At 44.7% G+C, this 23588-nt stretch overlaps 1 long non-coding RNA gene across 1 annotated transcript in view; it reads right to left on the reverse strand.

The window, feature by feature from the left end:
* Nucleotides 1-10539: 10539 nt before the first annotated feature.
* Nucleotides 10540-23588, reverse strand: part of LOC141264274 (uncharacterized) — a 32373-nt gene continuing 19324 nt past the window's right edge. The window contains exon 3 of the long non-coding RNA XR_012319870.1: nt 10540-10723. This is a non-coding gene — a long non-coding RNA (uncharacterized lncRNA). The remainder of the gene's footprint in view (nt 10724-23588) is intronic.

The following is a 23588-nucleotide window of genomic DNA, read 5'->3' on the forward strand; positions in this document are numbered from 1 at the left end:
GGCAGGGGAGGATGCAAAAGAGTATACAGACATTACAGGAGGGAATCACAGCTGATTCTTTCTTTGAGGTAAAACATTGTTTAAAAACAGGCAGGAGAATGCTTTATCTCACAAAAAGAATCAGCTGTGATCCCATGCTGTAATGTCTGTATATTCTTTTGTGTCCTCCCCTGCCCATGAGATGTGGTATGATCAGACAATGTTCCTGTACGGTCAGACACATCCATTACACAGTACACAGCAGGGGCACATTTATAAGATTATCTCAGCACAGGAACATTTTATTTAAACACATCCAATTGTGGAACTTATTATTATTCCAAGATCTATTGATTAAAATGAACTTTTGCTCTTGGGAAAACCCCTTTAAGCATAGGGATGATGGGAGTTGATAAGGTGGTGATGCTGATTTATAAAATGTAACACTATGCTGCAGAGTTTAGTGGTGAAAATCTCTTTAACCCCTTTCGGTTGATGTATGTAATAATACGCCCCTGTGCCCTGGGCCTTATGGACCAGGTACGTATTATTACGACATGGCGATCGCACCCGCACACAGGCTGACAGCTGACGCCTGGCACTCAGTGCCAGGAGCTGTGCCTGCACCGCTTCCAGCACTTTAACCCCCTAAATGCTGCGATCGCTGTGCTCACAGCATTTAGCGAGTGAGCAGAGGGACAGCAGCCCTTCTGCTCTTGGATCAGAGACCCTACGCTGTCAGCACGGGGTCCTGATCGTTGCCATGGTCTCCAGGCCCCAGCAAGTTAGTTTGATCATGCTCAGTGCATGATCAAAGTCACTTGAGTCTGCAGGGCTGAAAGTTTGCAAAGTATAGCAAAAAGGTGAAAAAAAAGTAAAACAAAGTTGTAAAAATATATTTTTAAAAATAATATATATATATATATATATATATATATATATATATATATATATATATATAGTACCCATAAATAAAAATTATTATGAAAAAAAACAAACAATAAAAATACACATATTTGGTATGGCCGCGTCCGGAACAACCTGACCTATAAAACTGTCACACTAGTTAACCCCTTTAATGAACACCATAAAAAAATAAATAAAAAACTAAGGAAAAATGCTGCTTTATCATCATACCGCCAAACAAAAGTGGAATAAAACGCGATCAAAAAGATGAATGTAAATAAAAATTGTACCGCTGAAAACGTCATCTTGTCCCGCAAAAAACAAGCCACCATACAGCTCCATCAGCTGAAAAATAAAAAAGTCATAGCACTCAGAATAAAGCGATGCAAAAAAAAAAAATTTTTCTATAAAATAGTTTTTATTGTGTAACTGCGCCAAAACATAAAAAAAACTATATAAATTTAGTATCACTGTAATCATACTGACCAGAAGAAGAAAGCTGGGAATAGAAAGCGATCAAAAAATGTCACATGCCTGAAAATGGTACCAATAAAAATGTCAACTTTTCCAACAAAAAACAAGCCCTCACATGACCATGCCAAACTATGGAAAAACTATAGCTCTTAAAATATGGTGATGCAAAAAACTAGTCTTTGCAAAAAAAAGCATTTTTTTAGTGTGTGACAGCAGCCAGACATAAAAAACCAATATAAATCTGGTATCGCATTGACCCGAAGAATAAAGTCATCTAATCACTTACACCGCACGAGGAACACCGGAAAAAATAAATAAAACCAATTCTTTGCCTGCTGCTGATTTGTTCATTCTGCCTCACAAAGATCGCAGTATGGCTCAGCTCACATTTATCCTGCGCTGAGCGCAGTTTCCATGTAAATCTCTGAAATACGTGATTCAGACAGAACCCCTAGCGGACGATTCCATTTAATAAGGTAGATGGAGGCACCGTGGACGCCGTCTGCCCTGTGATCCCACGATATCCGTCTTTTTATTAGGCATGCATAAAAGTGCCGTCGGCCACAGTTTTGTGAACCTCTGAAAAAAAGGACACCGCTAAACAGAGGCATGACAGAGTAACGCTGAGGCCTCATTATAGTGAATGGATCCCTTGGGATATGGTTAGGGTTGTGTTAGGGTTAGGGTTGTGTTAGGGTTAGGATTAGGATTGTGTTAGGATTAGGCCTCATTATAGTGGATGGATCCCTTGGGATAGGGTTACGGTTGTGTTGGGGTTAGGGTTGTGTTAGGGTTAGGATTGTATTAGGGTTGGGGTTAAGGTTGTGTTAAGGTTTGGGTTGTGTTAGGGTTATGCTGGGGTTGGGATTTTTTCAAAAGTAAAGAAACAAATGATGATATGGCGACTAGTGTTGAGCGCAAGTGCTCGCTACTTGAGTTTGCATTAGGTGCTCGGGTATGCACCGAGGATCACGGGTGCTCAAGTGGCATGTTCCAAAAAAAACAAGCGTAGATTGCCTGCCATACACGAGCAATCCCTGCATGCTTTTTTTGGGTATCTAACAACCGTGAAACATGCGGAGCGGGGACTCGAGCATTTCACTCGACCACCCGCGATGCTTGGTGCATACCCGAGTACCCAATGCAAACTCAAGTAGCGAGCACTTGCGCTCAAACATATTCAATATGATGACCTAATGTTATCAAATTCTGTGTCCTACCTCTTGGTTCAAAATGTTCACTATACCCCTTGATAAAATCCTTGAGGGGTGTAGTTTCCAAAATGGGGTCACTTTTGGGGGGTTTCCACTGTTTAGGCACATCAGGGGCTCTCCAAATGCGACATGGCATCCGCTCTTTATTCCAGCCAATTTTGCGTTAAAAAAGTCACACTGTCCTCCTTCACTTCTGAACCATTCCGTGCGCCCAAACAGTGTTTTTTCCCCACATATGGGGTATCGGCGTACTCAGGAGAAATTGCACAATTTGTGGGGTCCATTTTGTCCTCTTACCCTTGTGAAAATAAACAAATTTGGCTAAAAGATCATTTTTGTGGAAAAAGTTTGATTTTTTCATTTTCACGGCTGTAACATCCCTGGCGGCGTGCTTGCATGGCTTACCACCTCCCACCATGCAAGACCGCAATCTTACCTATCAGGCCAGGCTGCACATTTTGCTCCAGTACCTGCTGTTTGTATGTCTCTTGTCTGCTGGCTTAGGGCGGCAGCGCTGTTACTTTCTGATTCTTAAAGCTACAGTGTGCGCAGTCCTAATGCATCCCCAGCCTATTACTGTGAGTCACTGGATACTTAAACCCCCTCCACCCAGTAGGAGATGCCTGAGCAACACTTTCCATCTGTGTGTTTCTTGCAACTGTGTTGCCAGGTCCTGTCCTGTACCTAGTCTGTTTCTGCCACCCTGGGAGCTGTATACCCAGGCCTGTTACCTGTACCTGTGACTTCTAGTCAGTTTCCGCCACCCTGGGGGCTGAGTTCCCAGGCTCGTTCCTGTATCTTTTTCCTGGTTCAGATCTTGTCTGAACAGTGTCCTAGTCCGTTACCTGTTTGTCTCTATGTCTGTACCTTTTCCTTTTCCTGCAGTATCTGAACCTGCACATAACTCCAACTCGTTGTCTCTGTACTTCTGTTTGTGAGTTTTGTGTCCACTCGCTACTTCATTGCAAGTACCTTGTGTGTATCTGGTTCTGCTCGTTCTGTTTCCCTGTCTCCGTATCTAACTCCTGTGTTCCAGCTATCTTCTTGTGTTTTCCAGTTTGTTCCATGTGAACAGAGCCCTGTCCTGTCTACCGCATCTGCGGGTTTTGCTCTGCTCTGCTTGTCTACCGCTTCTGCGGGTTTGGCTCTGCTCGGCTTGTCTACCGCACCTGCGGGTTTTGCTCTGCTCTGCTTGTCTACGGCACCTGCGGGTTTTGCTCTGCTCTGCTTGTCTACCGCACCTGCGGGTTTTGCTCTGCTCTGCTTGTCCACCGCACCTGCGGTTTTGCTCTGCTCTGCTTGTTTACCGCACCTGCGGGTTTTGCTCTGCTCTGCTTGTCTACCGCACCTGCCGGTTTTGCTCTGCTCTGCTTGTCTACCGCACCTGCGGGTTTTGCTCTGCTCTGCTTGTTTACCGCACCTGCGGGTTTTGCGCTGCTCTGCTTGTCTACCGCACCTGCGGGTTTTGCTCTGCTCTGCTTGTCTACCGCACGTGCGGGTTTTGCTCTGCTCTGCTTGTCTACCGCACCTGCGGGTTTTGCTCTGCTCTGCTTGTCCACCGCACCTGCGGGTTTTGCTCTGCTCTGCTTGTCCACCGCACCTGGGGTTTTGCTCTGCTCTGCTTCTTTACTGCACCTGCGGGCTTTGCTCTGCTCCGCTTGCCTACCGCACCTGCGGATTTTGCTCTGCTTGTCTACCGCATCTGCGGGTTTTGCTCTGCTCTGCTTGTCTACCGCATCTGCGGGTTTTGCTCTGCTCTACTTGTCTACCGCATCTGCGGGTTTTGCTCTGCTCTGCTTGTTTACTGCATCTGCGGGTTTTGCTCTGCTCTGCTTATCTACCGCATCTGCGGGTTTTGCTCTGCTCTTCTTGTCTACCACATCTGAGGGGGTTTTGCTCTGCTCTGCTTGTCTACCGCATCTGCGGATTTTGCTCTGCTCTGCTTGTCTACCGCACCTGCGACTCCATTCCTGTGTCCCAGTCTGTACTGGTCCCTATCCTGCCTGCATTCCTACCTGCCAGTACCCGCCTGTCTGCATGCCAGCCGTGCCTGCCAGTGCCCACCTGTCTGCATGCCAGCCGTGCCTGCCAGTACCCACCTGTCTGCATACCAGCCGTGCCTGCCAATACCCACCTGTCTGCATACCAGCTGTGCCTGCCAGTATCCACCTGTCTGTATACCAGCCTAACCTGCCTGTTCCTGCATTCCCCGGTGTGGGTCAACAGCTGTGACCGGGGTCTGACCTGGAGTAGCACCTGGTGCCTCTGCTCGGTTCCTCCCTGGTTCACGGAGTCGACTGAGCCGCCATGTGACCTTGGTCGGACCGAGTTGATACTTAGTTACGCCCCTCCAGGCACTCCTCGGTTCATGGTACAGTGGGATCACTAATCATGCTCACGCTAGTCAGTCCGGGCGTGTGCGTAACAACGGCTCTACATTATAAACTTCTGTGAAGCACCTGAGGCTTCAAGGTGCTCACCACACATCTAGATAAGTTCTTTGAGGGGGTCTAGTTTCCAAAATGGGGTCACTTATTGGGGTTTCCACCGTTGAGGCACATCAGGGGCTCCCCAAACGCGAGATGGCATCCGCTAATTATTCAAGCAAATTTTACATTCAAAAAAGTCAAATGGCGCTCCTTCCATTCCGAGCCCTGCTGTGCGCACAAACAGTGGTTTTCCACCACACATAGGTTTTCGAAATGCTCAGGAGAAATTGAACAACTAATTTTGGGGTCCAATTTCTCTTGTTACCTTTGTGAAACTAAAAAAATTGGGGCTAAAAGATAATTTTTGTGGAAAAATTTTTTTTTTTTATTTTCACAGCTCTACGTTATAAACTTTTGTGAAACACTTGGGGTTAAAAGTGCTCACCACACATCTAGATATGTTCCTTAAGGGGTCTAGTTTCCAAAATGGGGTCACTTGTGGGGGGTTTCCACTGTTTAGGCACATCAGGGGCTCCCCAAACGCGACATGGCGTCCGCTAATTATTCAAGCAAATTTTACACTCAAAAAGTCAAATGGCGCTCCTTCCCTTCCGAGCCCTGCCATGCACCCAAACAGTCGTTTTCCCCCACATATGGGGCATTGGCTTGCTCAGGAGAAATTGTACAACAAATGGTATAGTGAAATTTCTCTGGTTACCCTTATGAAAACACAAAATTGGGGACTGAAAAACATTTTTGTGGGAAAAATGTGAAAATTTTATTTTTACGGCTCAATGTTATAAACTTCTGTGAAGCACCTGGGGGTTCAAGATGCTCACCACATATCTAGATAAGATCCCCAAAGGGTCTAGTTTCCAAAATGGTGTCACTTGTGGGGAGTTTCCACTGTTTAGGCACATTAGGGGCTCCCCAAACGCAATATGGCGTCCGCTAATTATTCAAGAAAATTTTACATTCAAAAAGTCAAATGGCGCTCCTTCCTTTCCGAGTCCTGCCCTGCACCCAAACAGTGGTTTTCACCCACATATGGGGTATCAGGGTGCACAGGAGAAATTGCACAACAAATTTTGGGGTCCATTTTTTCCTGTTACCCTTGCGAAAATAAAAAAATTTGCATCTAAAGTAACATTTTTGTGAAAAAAAGTTAAATGTTAATTGTTTTCTTCCACATTCCAAAAATTCCTGTGAAGCACCTGAAGGATTAATAAACTTCTTGAATGTGGTTTTGAGCACTTTTATGGGTGCAGTTTTTAGAATGGTGTCACTTTTGGGTATTTACTGTCATATAGGCCCCTGAAAGTCACTTCAAATGTGATGTGGTCCCTAAAATAATGGTTTGGTAAATTTTGTTGGAAAAATTAGAAATCGCTGGTCAGCTTTTAACCCATATAACTTCCTAACGAAAAAGAATGTTGGTTCCAAAAATTGTGCTGATGTAAAGTAGACATGTGGGAAATGTTATTTATTAACTATTTTGTGTGACATATTTCTCTGTTATAAGGGCATGAAAATTCAAAGTTTGAAAATTGCTAAATTTTCTAAATTTTCTCCAAATTACCAATTTTTTCACAAAAAAGCGCCAGTCATATCAAATACATTTTACCACTATCATGAAGTACAATATATCACGAAAAAACAATCTCAGAATCACTGGGATCTGTTGAAGCGTTCCAGAGTTATTAACACATAAAATGACACTGGTTAGAATTGTAAAATTTGGACCTGTCGTGAAGGTGAAAACAGGCTCGGGTGTGAAGGGGTTAAAATCTTCTGAACCAAAAATGTCTGGACTGCATGAATATCTTATGTGTATGAAGTCTGGCCAACTAGCCCCCTACAAGTTATGCTGGTTTGGAGAAGGATGGGAATTTTTAATAAAAAGCAAAAACTTTTTGTTCTCAAGTGAGCCGAGCCAGCTGGGATATCTTGAATTAGTCCCTTCTTCATGTAAAATACAAGATCACTCGGCCCAGACAAGTGAATATGTGCATGATGAAGATATTTGTTATGTGGATAAGTGTCCCGTCAGCAGCCAACTAGTGCATGGCACCTTCGACACTATGGTCGAGTTAACATGCAGAAAGTCATTCTCCAACCTGCTACAAAAATGCAGAATAGAGAAAGGCCAGACAATTGTCATCCAAAACTTTAGCTGGTATTGACCATGAAAATTCTAATCAGTGAAAGTAAAAACCACATTTAAGAAAAAAAACAAAACAGAAGAGCTGCGGGGCCATTGCTTCTTCAGGAACTTCTTGGCCAACAGGTTGCTCCGCTGTCATAGGCCTTGCTTATTTTTGGTCTTCCAATTCTTGTGGATTCTGAAGACCAGGAGGCTCCTGAGGGTCAATCTCCTCTGCCTACAGCTCCTCTGGATTTCATAAGGGCTCAGAATTACTTGGAGATATTTTGGAATCAGTTCAGGAAAGCAAGAAGGAAAAGAATGAATATGATGCAATAAGACAGTATAAGACAGAGCTAAAAATCATGTATGAAATATCATGCAACAAAGTGTTGTAGCATTAAAGAGACTGCAGAACGGGTGGCGTAAAAACAACCTTTGACTTGTCATAAATACGTACCGTATTTTCCGGAGTATAAGACGACTGGGTGTATAAGACGACCCCCAACATTTCCAGTTAAAATATAGAGTTTGGGATATACTCGCCGTATAAGACTACCCATCTTCTAACGCACATACGGTAAAAATTGTAAAAAAATCTGATTTGATTTCAATATGGTAATTTTAAAGTGATGAACCTTACCGGCGATTGTCTGGTTGTTGTATACAAATCCTGCTTGTTTGGTCAGCCCTCCCTGCCTGCCCAGCCCTCCCTGTCTCCAAGACTATCAGAGCTGTAGCGCATCCCTGTGGCCCGCCCTTGTATTCTATTACTGGTACCTCCTTCTCTGCCTCTCTGATCTCGCTCCCGAGGACTGCAGTGACGAGGTGAGGGGGCGCCTCACCGGGAAGGTGTAAGTGAAGCAAGCTGCAGGCGTCCTGGATGCCCAGGGTATGGAAAAAAGAGAGAGCGGTGCTGTGCCCAGAAAAACACGCCTCTTTCACTCGTCTGGCCCGCCCTTGTATTACCTCCTTCTCTGCCTCTCAGATCTCGCACATGCGTGCCTGCGCCGCTTCACTGCAGTCCTCAGGAGATTTTTACGCTTTCAGGGGTGTGCACTTTTGGGCTTTTTTGCCTACCACTGGGGCGCATTTTTGGGCTTTTTAACCTGCCACTGTGGTGCACTCTTTGGCCTTTTTGCCTAAAACTGGGGCGCACTCTTAAGCCACGGCCCCTTTATCAGTATTTTGTCAGTATTCAGTCAGTATTTTTTCTCAGGAGTGGGAGCCAAAACCAGGTGAGGTACAATCAGAGAAAAGATATAATAGAAACAAGTCACCAATTCTGCATTTATCACTCACTTCTGGTTTTGACTCTCACTCCCGAGAAAAAATACTGACTGAATGCTCACCAAATACTGATAGTGGAGCCGTGGTCTTAGGCTTTTTAGCCTGCCACCAGGGTGCACTTTTTGACCTTTTTGCCTACCACCGGAGCACACTCTTGAGCCTTTTAGCCTGCCGGCAGGGTGCACTCTTTGGCCTATTTGCTTCTTGAACATTGTAAAAAAAAATCTGATTTATGTCAATATTTTCTGAGGCCCATTTTTTTTTTGCCCATTTAAGAGAATCTGGTATCTAGATATAAATATATTTACTTTTATATATATATATAGTACAGACCAAAAGTTTGGACACACCTTCTCATTTAAAGATTTTTCTTTATTTTCATGATTATGAAAATTGTACATTCACACTGAAGGCATCAAAACTATGAATTAACACATGTGGAATTATATACTTAGCAAAAAAGTGTGAAACAACTGAAAATATGTCTTATATTCTAGGTTCTTCAAAGTAGCCACCTTTTGCTTTGATGACTGCTTTGCACACTCTTGGCATTCTCTTGATGAGCTTCAAGAGGTAGTCACCGGAAATGGTTTTCACTTCACAGTTGTGCCCTGTCAGGTTTAGTAAGTGGGATTTCTTACCTTATAAATGGGGTTGGGACCATCAGTTGTGTTGTGCAGAAGTCTGGTGGATACACAGCTGATAGTCCTACTGAATAGACTGTTAGCAGCTTTTTTCTTGCCATAATACAAATTCTAAGTAAAGAAAAACGAGTGGCCATCATTACTTTAAGAAATGAAGGTCAGTCAGTCCGAAAAATTGGGAAAACTTTGAAAGTGTCCCCAAGTGCAGTTGCAAAAACCATCAAGCGCTACAAAGAAACTGGCTCACATGAGGACCGCCCAAGGAAAGGAAGACCAAGAGTCACCTCTGCTTCAGAGGATAAGTTTATTCGAGTCACCAGCCTCAGAAATCGCAGGTTAACAGCAGCTCAGATTAGAGACCAGGTCAATGCCACACAGAGTTCTAGCAGCAGACACATCTCTTCATCAACTGTTAAGAGGAGACTTTGTGCAGCAGGCCTTCATGGTAAAATAGCTGCTAGGAAACCACTGCTAAGGACAGGCAACAAGCAGAAGAGACTTGTTTGGGCTAAAGAACACAAGAAATGGACATTAGACCAGTGGAAATCTGTGCTTTGGTCTGATGAGTCCAAATTTGAGATCTTTGGTTCCAACCACCGTGCCTTTGTGCGACGCAGAAAAGGTGAACGGATGGACTCTACATGCCTGGTTCCCACCGTGAAGCATGGAGGGGGAGGTGTGATGGTGTGGGGGTGCTTTGCTGGTGACACTGTTGGGGATTTATTCAAAATTGAAGGCATACTGAACCAGCATGGCTACCACAGCATCTTGCAGCGGCAGTTGTTTCACACTTTTTTGTTAAGTATATAATTCCACATGTGTTAATTCATAGTTTTGATGCCTTCAGTGTGAATGTACAATTTTCATAGTCATGAAAATGCAGAAAAATCTTTAAATGAGAAGGTGTGTCCAAACTTTTGGTCTGTACAGTATATACACATTATATATATATATATATATATATATATATATATATATATATATATATATATATATATACACACACACACTGCACTTGGAATTTTTTTACAATTTTCTTGTACATTTTAGGGTAAAAAGAATACAAATACAACTCATCCTGCAAAAAATAGCCCTCATACGGCAAAGATGATGGAAAATAATAAAGTTATAGTTCTTGGAAGGAGGAGGAAAAACGAAGATGTGAGAATGAAAAAATTAAGAGGAGGGTGAGAAACCGTTGTCATGTCTTTTTTTGCCAAAAAACTGGATGGTTTTTAACGCTGTGTGGTCAAGCGTGTTGTCATGATGAAGCAGCCAGTCCCTTGATCGCCATAATTCAGGTGGTTTTTTCTCACTGCCTCACGCAGTCGCTTCAGCACTTGCAGATAGTAATGTTGGTTCACTGTGGTGCCCTGTGGAACAAATTCAACATGAACGACTCCTTTGATGTAGAAAAAACAAACCATTATGGACTTCAAATTTGATTTTACTTGCCGTGCTTTTTTTGGTCTGGGCGATGAAGCGGTCTTCCACTGGCTCGACTGCTGTTTTGTTTCAGGATCGTAGACGTAACACCAAGATTCACCCCCTGTGATGACTTTTGACAATAAATCAGGGTCACCCTCTTACTCACTCGACCTAGCTCCCTGTGACTTCCTCTTATTCCCAAGAATGCAGAAAAACCTAAATGGAAAGCTTTGTCAGGACGTAGAAGAGGTTAAGAAAAAAATATCTGGAGGCACTTAACAACATTAGTTCAGAAGAATATAAAAAATGTTTAGGACAGTGGAAAACCACTGGGACAAGTGCATATTATCAAATGGACAGTGTTTTGAAGGGGATTAAAGGGGTTGTTCACTACTGTAGAGAATGCCCCCATCGATTTAAAAGGTGGAAATACATTTTTTTATAAGTACCTTGTGTTCTCATGCCTATAGCTGACCGCTCACTAGGCATGACCCCGGCTGAGATGGCTCTGACATCCGCTGATGTCACGTCAAGTTCTGGCTTCAGCCAGGCGTGACCCAGTGACGCGCAAGTGGAGAGGTCTGTGAGACAGGGGTAAACATGGGGAGCGATCTGTGAGAGAGGGGCAAGCATGGGGAGTGATCTGTGAGAGAGGGGGGGATCATGGGGAGCAGTCCGTGAGAGAGGGGGAAACATGGGGAGCGGTCTGTGAGAGAGGGGAAAACATGGGGAGTGCTCTGTGAGAGGGGGAAACATGGAGAGCGATCTGTGAGAGGGGGAAACATGGGGAACAATCTGAGAGAGGGGAAAACATGGGGAACAATCTGTGAGAGAGGGACGATCATGGGGAGCAGTCTGTGAGAGAGCGGGAAACATGGGGAGCGATCTGTGAGAGAGGGGGAAACATGGGGAACAATCTGAGAGAGGGGAAAACATGGGGAACAATCTGTGAGAGAGGGGGGATCATGGGGAGCAGTCTGTGAGAGAAGGGGGTCATGGGGAATGGTCTGTGAGAGAGGGGGATCATAGGGAGCGGTCTGTGAGAGAGGGGGATCACGGGGAGCAGTCTGTGAGAAAGAGGACGCAGGTGCAGGCTATTTATGCCTGTTAAAAAAGAAAACTTTTCATTGAATTATACATTTCTATCTTGACACAGCAGCATAAACTTCAGTAGACAAATGGAGTATATTTTCTGTAATCACTGCATAGCATTGTGGCATCATAACGCCGAGCAGCTGGTGAACATCTACATGAACACATGGAAACCTTTGGAAACCAGTAAACATAATGCTTTGAGAAAGCCATTGTTAAAATGTAACCTATTCTAAAATTAATGTAAAATCATGGGGACAGGGATACATGAGAATAATATTAATCTCTATAAAGTGCCAACATATTCTCCATATCTATCCACAATCTGGTATATGCAAAAAAAATCCTATTTCAGTTGACGCAATATTTTATTATATAACATGATTAAAATAATAGCACAATTGAAAATACAAGGAAGTTATATCACAGAAAAAAGCAGCAGCATACGGGATCAGTAATAATATATAACATTTGTCAAATTGCATAATATGCTTAAAATCATTTACAATGCATTACAAGTAAAGTGCTGGATCCACATCAGTCAGCACACTCTTACTAAAAAAATATGATACTGTATGAGCCACAAACCGTAAAAAAAAAAAATATGGATTGAAAGTTTAGGAAAATTAGCATAGCTGAGATGAGCAAAAATCCCCTTGACAAAGCATCTAGCGAAACATACGGTGGGTGCAACTTGCATCTGTGTATCAATATATATGTTATTCTGCTTTATTTAGTTACTCTCCTTGTATTTGATGTTGTGAGGTCGAGGTTTGTGTAATACATTATTTTGCTTGGTAGGTCCGAGTTAACTCCAAGACATGTATGTTATCTTAGCACTTTATTTCATTTATATAATGCAATTGCTGATTTGAACATTATGCACCATGATGACTGTCTAAGCATTTTTACTTATCTCTGCTATGGTAATATTTTTAACTTTCAATCTATATGTATCTTTGTATGGTTTGGGGCTTGTGCAATATATTTTTTAGTAGGAGTGTGCTGACTCCACCGTTATGTATACAGTACTTCTTAAGTACCCAGCACTTTCCTTGTAATACATTGTAACTGAAGGTAAGCATATTATGCAATATCACATTATATACTGCTCAAAAAAATAAAGGGAACACTTAAACAAGAGAATATAACTGCAAGGAAATCAAACTTCTGTGAAATCAAACTGTCCACTTAGGAAGCAACACTGATTGACAATCAATTTCACATGATGTTGTGCAAATGGAATAGACAATAGATGGAAATTATTGGCAATTATCAAGACACCCTCAATAAAGGAGTGGTTCTGCAGGTGTGGACCACATACCACATCTCAGTACCAATGCTTTCTGGCTGATGTTTTGGTCACTTTTGAATGTTGGTTGTGCTTTCACACTCGTGGTAGCATGAGACGGACTCTACAACCCACAGAAGTTGCTCAGGTAGTGCAGCTCATCCAGGATGGCACATCAATGCGAGCTGTGGCAAGAAGGTTTGCTGTGTCTGTCAGCGTAGTGTCCAGAGGCTGGAGGTGCTACTAGGAGACAGGCCAGTACACCAGGAGACATGGAGGGGGTCGTAGGAGGTCAACAACCCAGCAGCAGGACCGCTACCTCTGCCTTTGTGCAAGGAGGAACAGGAGGAGCACTGCCAGAGCCCTGCAAAATGACCTCCAGCAGGCCACAAATGTGCATGTGTCTGCACAAACGGTTAGAAATCGACTCCATGAGGGTGGTATGAGGGCCCGACGTCCACAGATGGGGGTTGTGCTCACAGCCCAACACCATGCAGGACGCTTGGCATTTGCCACAGAACACCAGGATTGGCAAAGTCACCACTGGCGCCCTGTGCTCTTCACAGATGAAAGCAGGTTCACACTGAGCACATGTGACAGACGTTACAGAGTTTGGAGAGGCCATGGACAACATTCTGCTGCCTGCAACATCCTCCAGCATGACCGGTTTGGCAGTGGGTCAGTAATGGTGTGGGGAGGCATTGCTTTGAAGGGCCGTACAGCCCTCCATGTCCTAGTCAGAGGTACCCTGACTGCCATTAGGTACCGAGATGAGATCCACAGATTTATTTTCTCAGATGGTAAAGCTGCCCATTCTTTTTGGCAAAAAGCCTCCACTTCCTGTAAATTCTTGGGCTGTCTAGCATGAACTGCGCTTGGGATCTCCCCAGAATGACTCAATGATATTGAGGTCAGGAGACTGAGATGGCCACACCAGAACCTTCACTTTATTCTGCTGTAGCCGATGACAGGTCGACTTGGCCTTATGTTTTGGATTGTTGTCATGTTGGAATGTTCAAGTACGTCCCATGCGCAGCTTCTGGGCTGATGAGTGCAAATTTGCCTCCAGTTTGCTGATAACGTGCTGCATTCATCCTGTGCCTTTGTAGCTCACACATCCCCAAAACATCAGCGATCCACCTCCGTGCTTTACAGTAAGAACGGTGTTCCTTTCATGATAGGCCTTGTTGACCTCTCTCCAAATGTAACTTTATGGTTTGTTAATCACAGTTTGAACGCTGCCCTTTTATGGCCCCCTCCATGTGTACTGGCCTGTCTCCTGGTAGCGCCTCCAGCCTCTGGACACTACGCTGACAGACACAGCAAACCTTCTTGCCACAGCTCGCATTGATGTGCCATCCTGGATGAGCTTCACTACCTGAGCAACTTCTGTGGGTTGTAGAGTCCGTCTCATGCTACCACAAGTGTGAAAGCACAACCAACATTCAAAAGTGAACCAAACATCAGCCAGAAAGCATTGGTACTGAGATGTGGTCTGTGGTCCCCACCTGCAGAACCACTCCTTTATTGAGTGTGTCTTGATAATTGCCAATAATTCCCATCTATTGTCTATTCCATTTGCACAACAGCATGTGAAATTGATTGTCAATCAGTGTTGCTTCCTAAGTGGACAGTTTGATTTCACAGAAGTTTGATTTACTTGGAGTTATATTCTGTTGTTTAAGTGTTCCCTTTATTTTTTTGAGCAGTATATATATATATATATATATATATATATATATATATATATATATATATATACATAGATATAATATATGGCCTTCACCTCTTCAGTGCAGCTTCCACCAAATCCTCACAATTCTGGTCTGGTCTTCAGACACAGGAAGTCTTTCGTTTTTTTTCCCATGTTGGTCTTTTTCACAAGTCTCATTGTGTGAAACCTTGTCAGCAAAGGAGACGCCTAAGACCATATGAGACCTGTAAAGAAGACCAAAGACTGAACCATTAATGTAAGGACATGGTGACAGGAAGCTGTGCAAGGAAAGTTATGGCTAGGTCAAGTATATTCTTTTTAAACACCTTTTCTGCCCTTTTGCATCAGATATTTTTCTGGATTATTACAAAGCAAATTTTAATGTACACAAAACCAAATTTGTGAAATTTGAGGCACATTCGATTCACCTTAAATTGATTCGCTCAATTAGTAGTGAGTTCTAGTTAATCAAGACCAGAATGAAAATGAGCAACAATAAGAGCTTTGCTGTATCCAGAGTAAGAAAAAAGTGGATTCTAAAGAGTTTTTGGGGAGTAAATAAACATATAAATAGGGAAGTGGTTGAATATAGAGAGTTATGGGAAGTCAAACATAAATCCAATACAGCAAGTATAATTTATGGTAGCACCAGACCCGTAAATGGAAATATTAGTACAGTAGAAAAGAGTTTTCAAAAGAGTCAAAATTATGTAAATGGTGACTAAAATCAGAACCTCATAGTCATCCAGTTTCTACATGATCTCAAAACTGTACTCTTGAAATTCTGGTTACCGTATATAGCTCGCTGCGCAATATTCATTGAATTCCCCTGGTGCTTGGTTGATCGCGGTGGGTCTGACTTCTCTAATGAGCTGTTATCACCAGGGAAAGCTCTGTGTGGCAGCTCTTTTCCCTGCACTTGGCTCCTGGGCAACCATGTAATTAATATCTTTAATAGGTTCAACAGAGCCTATTTACAGCAGCTCTCTGCTCTGGCCTGTAAAAGGTGTCCAATGCTGTCACACTCCAAAATACAATGAAAAATCTTTGGGATGCCCCTAAAATTGCAATGAAATGTAACAGAGGTCTACAAAAAAAAATTTTTTTCCGGTACCAAGTTTTTTTTTTTAATGGATTGTGGGTATTTTAAGAGTGCTGAATTAAAAAATCCAATTACTTTTACTGAATTGGTTCTAGTTTTTGAGATAATTCATCCATGAAAGTAACGCATTCCCCCAATACGACTTGTGTGTGATAACAAATGCAATAGCTTTTGGTCTTTTGGGCAGTCTTTTGACTCTTTAACAGTGTCTTAGGTAATGAAATATCCAATATAATTATTTTGTATTTCAATTTGTAGGTTTACAATGCTATAAAAGCGACTTTTTAAGGAATAATTGTACTGTAATTAATTATCTCAGAAACTGGAGCCAATCTGGCAAAACTGAAGTCATATTCTTAATCAACACCATAAACTTAATGTAAAACCATTCAGACATCGTTGGCACCAAAATCATTGTATACCAGTGTAATTTATTTGATAAATAGTCATCACAAAAGGATTTTTGTGATAGACGGCTATAAAAGTCTTTGGGCCCAGTTCTCTGGCATAAAACACCTTAAAACGTCAGGTTGGGATGGGGCTTGGTGAAGGCCACCCGACAAATTCATGAAAATTTGTGTCATTGTAGTGACATAAATTACGTCAGAGATCTACTCCATTCCATGGCGGGAACAGCATGTTAGCGGATCACCACACCAGTTGCAAGATGCGCCTAATTCATTAAATGGCAGTCGCCTCGTCCCTTGTCGTGAAAAATGGCAGTCTTAATGAGTCAGCCCGGTGTCTGTTTCCATACAGGATATAATATTAGGTTAAACTTTTCCAACCACATGTCTTCACAGTGTGCAATAGACAAAAAAGCCTCAAACATACCTCCAGTGTCAAGTTTTTCTCTGTTTCTGACATGCCTGATCATGGCAGTTTTGGTAGTAATTAAAGAAAAGCTGTATGCGACAAACTCTGCAGCTCTCCTCCTCTCCCAGTGCTGTAGTGACAGTAAGTGATGAAAGTGATAAGTGAAACAGATCTCACTAGATCACACTGAAAAAGTCAGTTTTGACCTTCTCTGGGGGGTTTTACTTTCTTTTCCCCTGTACAGGGCCGGCTCCAGTTTTTCTGGGCCCCGGGCGAAAGAGTCTCAGTGGGCCCTTTAACACATACCACGATTCATGATGCAGAGATACAGCGGAGAAATATATATATATAGTACAATGCAAAGATTTCACTTCATGAGTGATATCTATTGTAAATTCCACAATAGCTCAGAAACCGGTGAATCGCTCCACACAGAATAGTGGCCCCCATATAAGGCTCCATACGGAATACTGGCCCCCATATAACGCTTCATACGGAATACTGGCCCCCATATAAGGCCCCATACGGAATACTTGCCCCCATATAAGGCCCCATACGGAATACTTGCCCCCATATAAGGCCCCATACGGAATACTGGCCCCCATATAAGACCCCATACGGAATACTGGCCCCCATATAAGACCCCATATGGAATACTGGCCCCCATATAAGACCCCATACGGAATACTGGCCCCCATATAAGGCCCCATACGGAATACTGGCCCCCATATAAGGCCCCATACGGAATACTGGCCCCCATATAAGACCCCATGCGGAATACTGGCCCCCATATAAGACCCCATACGGAATACTGGCCCCCATATAAGACCCCATACGGAATACTGGCCCCCATATAAGGCCCCATACGGAATACTGACCCCCATATAAGGCTCCATGCGGAATACTGACCCCCATATAAGGCTCCATGCGGAATACTGACCCCCATATAAGGCCCCATACGGAATACTGGCCCCCATATAAGGCCCCATACGGAATACTGGCCCCCATATAAGACCCCATACGGAATACTGGCCCCCATATAAGACCCCATACGGAATACTGGCCCCCATATAAGACCCCATACGGAATACTGGCCCCCATATAAGGCCCCATACGGAATACTGACCCCCATATAAGGCTCCATGCGGAATACTGACCCCCATATAAGGCTCCATGCGGAATACTGACCCCCATATAAGGCTCAATGCGGAATACTGACCCCCATATAAGGCTCCATGCGGAATACTGGCCCCCATATAAGGCTCCATACGGAATACTGGCCCCCATATAAGGCTCCATACGGAATACTGGCCCCCATATAAGGCTCCATACGGAATACTGGCCCCCATATAAGGCTCCATACGGAATACTGGCCCCCATATAAGGCCCCATATGGAATACTGGCCCCTATATAAGGCTCCATATGGAATACTGGCCCCCATATAAGGCTCCATAAGGAATACTGGCCCCCATATAAGGCTCCATACGGAATACTGGCTTCCATATAAGGCTCCATACGGAATACTGGCCCCCATATAAGGCTCCATACAGAATACTGGCCCCCATATAACGCTCCATACAGGATACTGGCCCCCATATAACGCTCCATACAGGATACCGGTCCCCATATAATGCTGCATGCAGGCTGTTACCCCCCACATAATGCCCCATACAGGCTGTCCCCCCCTTATAATGCTCCATGCAGGCTGTTACCCCCCACATAATGCCCCATACAGGCCCCTCCCTTTTAATGCTCCATGCAGGCTGTTACCCCCCACATAATGCCCCATACAGGCTGCCCCCCCCTTATAATGCTCCATGCAGGCTGTTCCCCCCCACATAATGCCCCATACAGGCCCCCCCTTTTAATGCTCCATGCAGGCTGTTACCCCCCACATAATGCCCCATACAGGCTGCCCCCCCCTTATAATGCTCCATGCAGGCTGTTCCCCCCCACATAATGCCCCATACAGGCCCCCCCCTTTTAATGCTCCATGCAGGCTGTTACCCCCCACATAATGCCCCATACAGGCTGCCCCCCCCTCTTTATAATGCCCCATGCAGGCTGTCACCCCTCCTCTTTATAATGCTCCATGCAGGCTGTCACCCCTCCTCTTTATACTGCCCCATGCAGGCTGTCACCCCTCCTCTTTATAATGCCCCATGCAGGATGTCCCCCCCTCTCTTTATAATGCCCCGTGCAGGCTGTTCCCCACCTTATAATGCCCCATGCAGGCTGGTCCCCGCCTTATAATGCCCCATGCAGGCTGTCACCCCTCCTCATTATAATGCCCCAAGCAGAAATCCCCCCCTCTTTATAATGCCCCATGCAGGCTGTTCCCCACCTTATAATGCCCCATGCAGGCTGTCACCCCTCCTCTTTATACTGCCCCATGCAGGCTGTCACCCCTCCTCATTATACTGCCCCATGCAGGCTGTCACCCCTCCTCTTTATAATGCCCCATGCAGGATGTCCCCCCCTCTCTTTATAATGCCCCGTGCAGGCTGTTCCCCACCTTATAATGCCCCATGCAGGCTGGTCCCCACCTTATAATGCCCCATGCAGGCTGTCACCCCTCCTCATTATAATGCCCCAAGCAGGAATCCCCCCCTCTTTATAATGCCCCATGCAGGCTGTTCCCCACCTTATAATGCCCCATGCAGGCTGTCACCCCTCCTCTTTATAATGCCCCATGCAGGCTGTCACCCCTCCTCTTTATAATGCCCCATGCAGGCTGTCACCCCTCCTCTTTATAATGCCCCATGCAGGCTGTCACCCCTCCTCTTTATACTGCCCCATGCAGGCTGTCACCCCTCCTCTTTATAATGCCCCATGCAGGATGTCCCCCCCTCTCTTTATAATGCCCCGTGCAGGCTGTTCCCCACCTTATAATGCCCCATGCAGGCTGGTCCCCACCTTATAATGCCCCATGCAGGCTGTCACCCCTCCTCATTATAATGCCCCAAGCAGAAATCCCCCCCTCTTTATAATGCCCCATGCAGGCTGTTCCCCACCTTATAATGCCCCATGCAGGCTGTCACCCCTCCTCTTTATACTGCCCCATGCAGGCTGTCACCCCTCCTCTTTATACTACCCCATGCAGGCTGTCACCCCTCCTCTTTATACTGCCCCATGCAGGCTGTCACCCCTCCTCTTTATAATGCCCCATGCAGGATGTCCCCCCCTCTCTTTATAATGCCCCGTGCAGGCTGTTCCCCACCTTATAATGCCCCATGCAGGCTGGTCCCCACCTTATAATGCCCCATGCAGGCTGTCACCCCTCCTCATTATAATGCCCCAAGCAGGAATCCCCCCCTCTTTATAATGCCCCATGCAGGCTGTTCCCCACCTTATAATGCCCCATGCAGGCTGTCACCCCTCCTCTTTATAATGCCCCATGCAGGCTGTCACCCCTCCTCTTTATAATGCCCCATGCAGGCTGTCACCCCTCCTCTTTATAATGCCCCATGCAGGCTGTCACCCCTCCTCTTTATACTGCCCCATGCAGGCTGTCACCCCTCCTCTTTATACTGCCCAATGCAGGCTGTCACCCCTCCTCTTTATAATGCCCCATGCAGGATGTCCCCCCCTCTCTTTATAATGCCCCGTGCAGGCTGTTCCCCACCTTATAATGCCCCATGCAGGCTTGTCCCCACCTTATAATGCCCCATGCAGGCTGTCACCCCTCCTCATTATAATGCCCCAAGCAGGAATCCCCCCCCTCTTTATAATGCCCCATGCAGGCTGTCACCCCTCCTCTTTATAATGCCCCATGCAGGATGCCCCCCCTCCCCTCTTTATAATGCCCCATGCAGGCTGTCACCCCTCCTCATTATAATGCCCCAAGCAGGCTGTCACCCCTCCTCATTATAATGCCCCAAGCAGGAATCCCCCCCTCTTTATAATGCCCCATGCAGGCTGTCACCCCTCCTCTTTATAATGCCCCATGCAGGATGCCCCCCCTCCCCTCTTTATAATGCCCCATGCAGGATGCCCCCCCTCCCCTCTTTATAATGCCCCATGCCTCCATACATTAAAAAAAAAAAAAAAAAATCAAATACTCACCTCCCTTCTCCTCACCTGCTACCTGCTGCCCGCTGCCCGCTGCCTGCTGCCCGCCGCTCGCTGCTCGGCTCCGAACTCCAGCGTTGTCGGCGTCTTCCCGCTCAGCGCTCCCTGTGACGGCTCAGGGGAGGGCGCGGTGTAAAGACGTCACCGCGCCCTCTGACCTGAGACGTCACAGGGAGCGCAGAGCAGGAAGACAACTGATCTGCGGAGGCACGGGGAGAGGTAAGTATCGGGCTGCCGGGGCCCTGAGCAAGCGGCGGAGAAGGGCGGGCGCTGACACCGCTCTCCTCCGCCCATAGCCCAGCGGGGTGCGCGACCGCCAGTGGGCCCCTCTGCCTGCTCAGGGCCCCGGCATTTGCCCGGGTGCGCCGGGTGCTGACGCCGGCCCTGCCCCTGTATGACACTGCTTTCTTATGATTGGGAAATGTCATACAAGGGAAAAAGTAAATGTCCCCAAAAAATAATCTCTGTTAACGCCCCTTTGCTTGAAGGGGAAATTTGCATATGAACTTCAAAAGCCCATATCTCCATAATACTGTGGAGGAAAAAATATTGTTTCAATTAGCCCCACTGCCCCTTTTTTTTACTAATCTAGTTTCAAGTAAAATATATTGTGGAAGGTCTTCTTTAAGAACACAGACACTTTTCGTTCGAGCTTTTATTTTTTCCTCCCGCTCTTCCAACAGCCATTTGATGTTTATTTTTCCGTTGACATAGCTGTATTAGTAGGTCTTTTTTTGTGGGTAGGAGGTTTAGATTTTAGTTTTGAATTATACAATTCATTTTACCATATAATGTCCTGAGAATTGGAAAAAAGTGTGAAATGCTATAAAAAAAAAATAAAAAAAAACACAATTCAGCCAATGTTTTGGGATTTTATTTTTACAATGTTCACTATATGGTAAGAATTATCTTATAACATGATTCTCCAGGTCAGTATGACTATGGGGATGCCAAGCATTGTTTTTAAGAATTGTTTTAATTATTCATGTTTCTTAAAAAAAAAAATTAAAAAAATTCTTAACTTTGTAAAAAAAATTAAAATGTGTTACCATTTTCCATTAATAGAGCTGTGTGAGGGCTTGTTTTTTTATGTGGCAAGTGGATACTTTTATTGTTACCATCTTGGTAACAAAACTTTGTCACTGATGACTGGTTCTCTAGGGGGACTGTACTTTGGTGGGAATCTGTGGTGGGCACTGTTGAAGCCAATTGAAGTATACACTCTGGAGTGATCTGTTATTTGGGCTTGTACTCTAAGTAAATTTGTAGCTAGCACTATGTAAGAAATATATTAATGTGCAATGCAAAATTGTTGAAAATCTTTATATGGTACTTATGAGGTATTTTGGCCACTGTTGTGGCATCTGAGACTATGACACTTAAATGAGCATCTGAGACACACATTGTTAATAAAAAAAAAATATCAAGAAATTTCAAGTAGGAAAAATATATCTTTGTACCGTGTTAGCTAGTAGATAGAAAAATATTCAACAAAAATCTTTTAATGGCTAACTGAAAATAGTGTAACAAATAGCAAACTTTCGAGACTACTCAGGTCTTTTTAGCAGGTGTCTTGATTAGAGATGAGTGAACTTGTTCAGAAAACGTTCACCAATCTCAAACATGGCATGAACTTTACACATTCGGATTCATGTTCGGACCTCAGCATTTTTACTCAAAATTGGCAAAATTCGGCCAAAGTTCGGTAAATAATCGCGTTTCCACTAATGCTTTTTTTTAGGACTTCTGCTAGGGTAGTGGTGCTGTATGATGAGCGCGGGGGGGGGGGGGAGTAGGACATGTTTGATGAGGGGAGGAGGTGGGGAGAGGTTAGAGAAGCGGTGGACTGTTATTCTTAATTTTTTTTCTTAACTTAATGTGTAGAGATTCCGGCAGCCAATCAGGGTGAAGAAACCATCCACAACGTCCAGTCACAAGGGCTTGTGTCATTGGCTGCCAAAGTCACATGTCCCTCTCCATATAAAGAGCAGACATGTTGTTTTGGTGCCATTTTGTCAGTTTAACAGCGCAGAGAGGCTGCTCCTGCTGCTGCTACTGGATAGTCAGATAGTTATCTAGGCGGTTTCAGTCAGCTAGTTCAGATAGATAGGATCCTGTGTAGCTGTGAAATCGACCTTCCAGCAGATCAATCCTTTTTGCTAATTGTGTGGTCCAGAGTCACCAGGCCACATTTCAGCATATAACTCTTTTGTGCTGTTAATGTTGTGCTCCAGCCAGGAGTCCACATTTGAAAATATAAATTCTTTGTGCTAATAGCATGGTCCAGCCAAACTATCTCAGCAAATAAATACTGATTGGTAATTTAGTGACAGGTGACTGACAGGTCTGGGCCTATGGTTGTGAAACAGCTGGTTAAAAGAGAAAAAGGGTACGTCCAACATAAGTGGGAAAAAGTGAGGTCGTGGTAGAAGGGGGTTGGTGTTCAAGGTGTCCGTGGAGTAGGTGGTAATGTTACTGAAAGCTCTCCTGAACAAACACCATCTTGTCTTATCCAAAGACAACTTCTGTTACTGGTCGGGCAACTCCCCCACTTCTTTGGCAGCCTCACAGCCGTACACCTTGTAGATGAGGGCCAGAAAGAACATTTGCTCCAGTGGATGGCAAGCGCTGCATCAAGAGGTCTCTCCTCCTCTTCCTCCACGTCAACATTACACACAGTACAGTCCTCAGTCCAATTACCTTTTTTTCCCCCGCGTCACAACTCTCCTACCGCCCAACTGACTGTGGGGAATCTGCAGAGCTGTTCACACTTTCTATTCCATGGGCATCAGAAGTCTGCCCCAAAGATTCACAGATTCAAAAGGAAGAATGCATCTGCACTGATGGCCAAAATTTTTTCCTGTTGGATCCAGGGCCGAATGAAGTGGGGTCCGAGCAGAATCCAGACCCTCATCACCAGATGTTAACCCCTGGGGGTGGAGGTGATCCTGATGAGACTCAGATACCCGAGGTGCACGAGGACTGTACTGTGCT

This window comes from Phyllobates terribilis, unplaced genomic scaffold, assembly GCF_046119375.1.
Source record: "Phyllobates terribilis strain yellow unplaced genomic scaffold, ASM4611937v1 Scaffold_4__5_contigs__length_816908805, whole genome shotgun sequence".
Classification (NCBI taxonomy): domain Eukaryota; kingdom Metazoa; phylum Chordata; class Amphibia; order Anura; family Dendrobatidae; genus Phyllobates; species Phyllobates terribilis.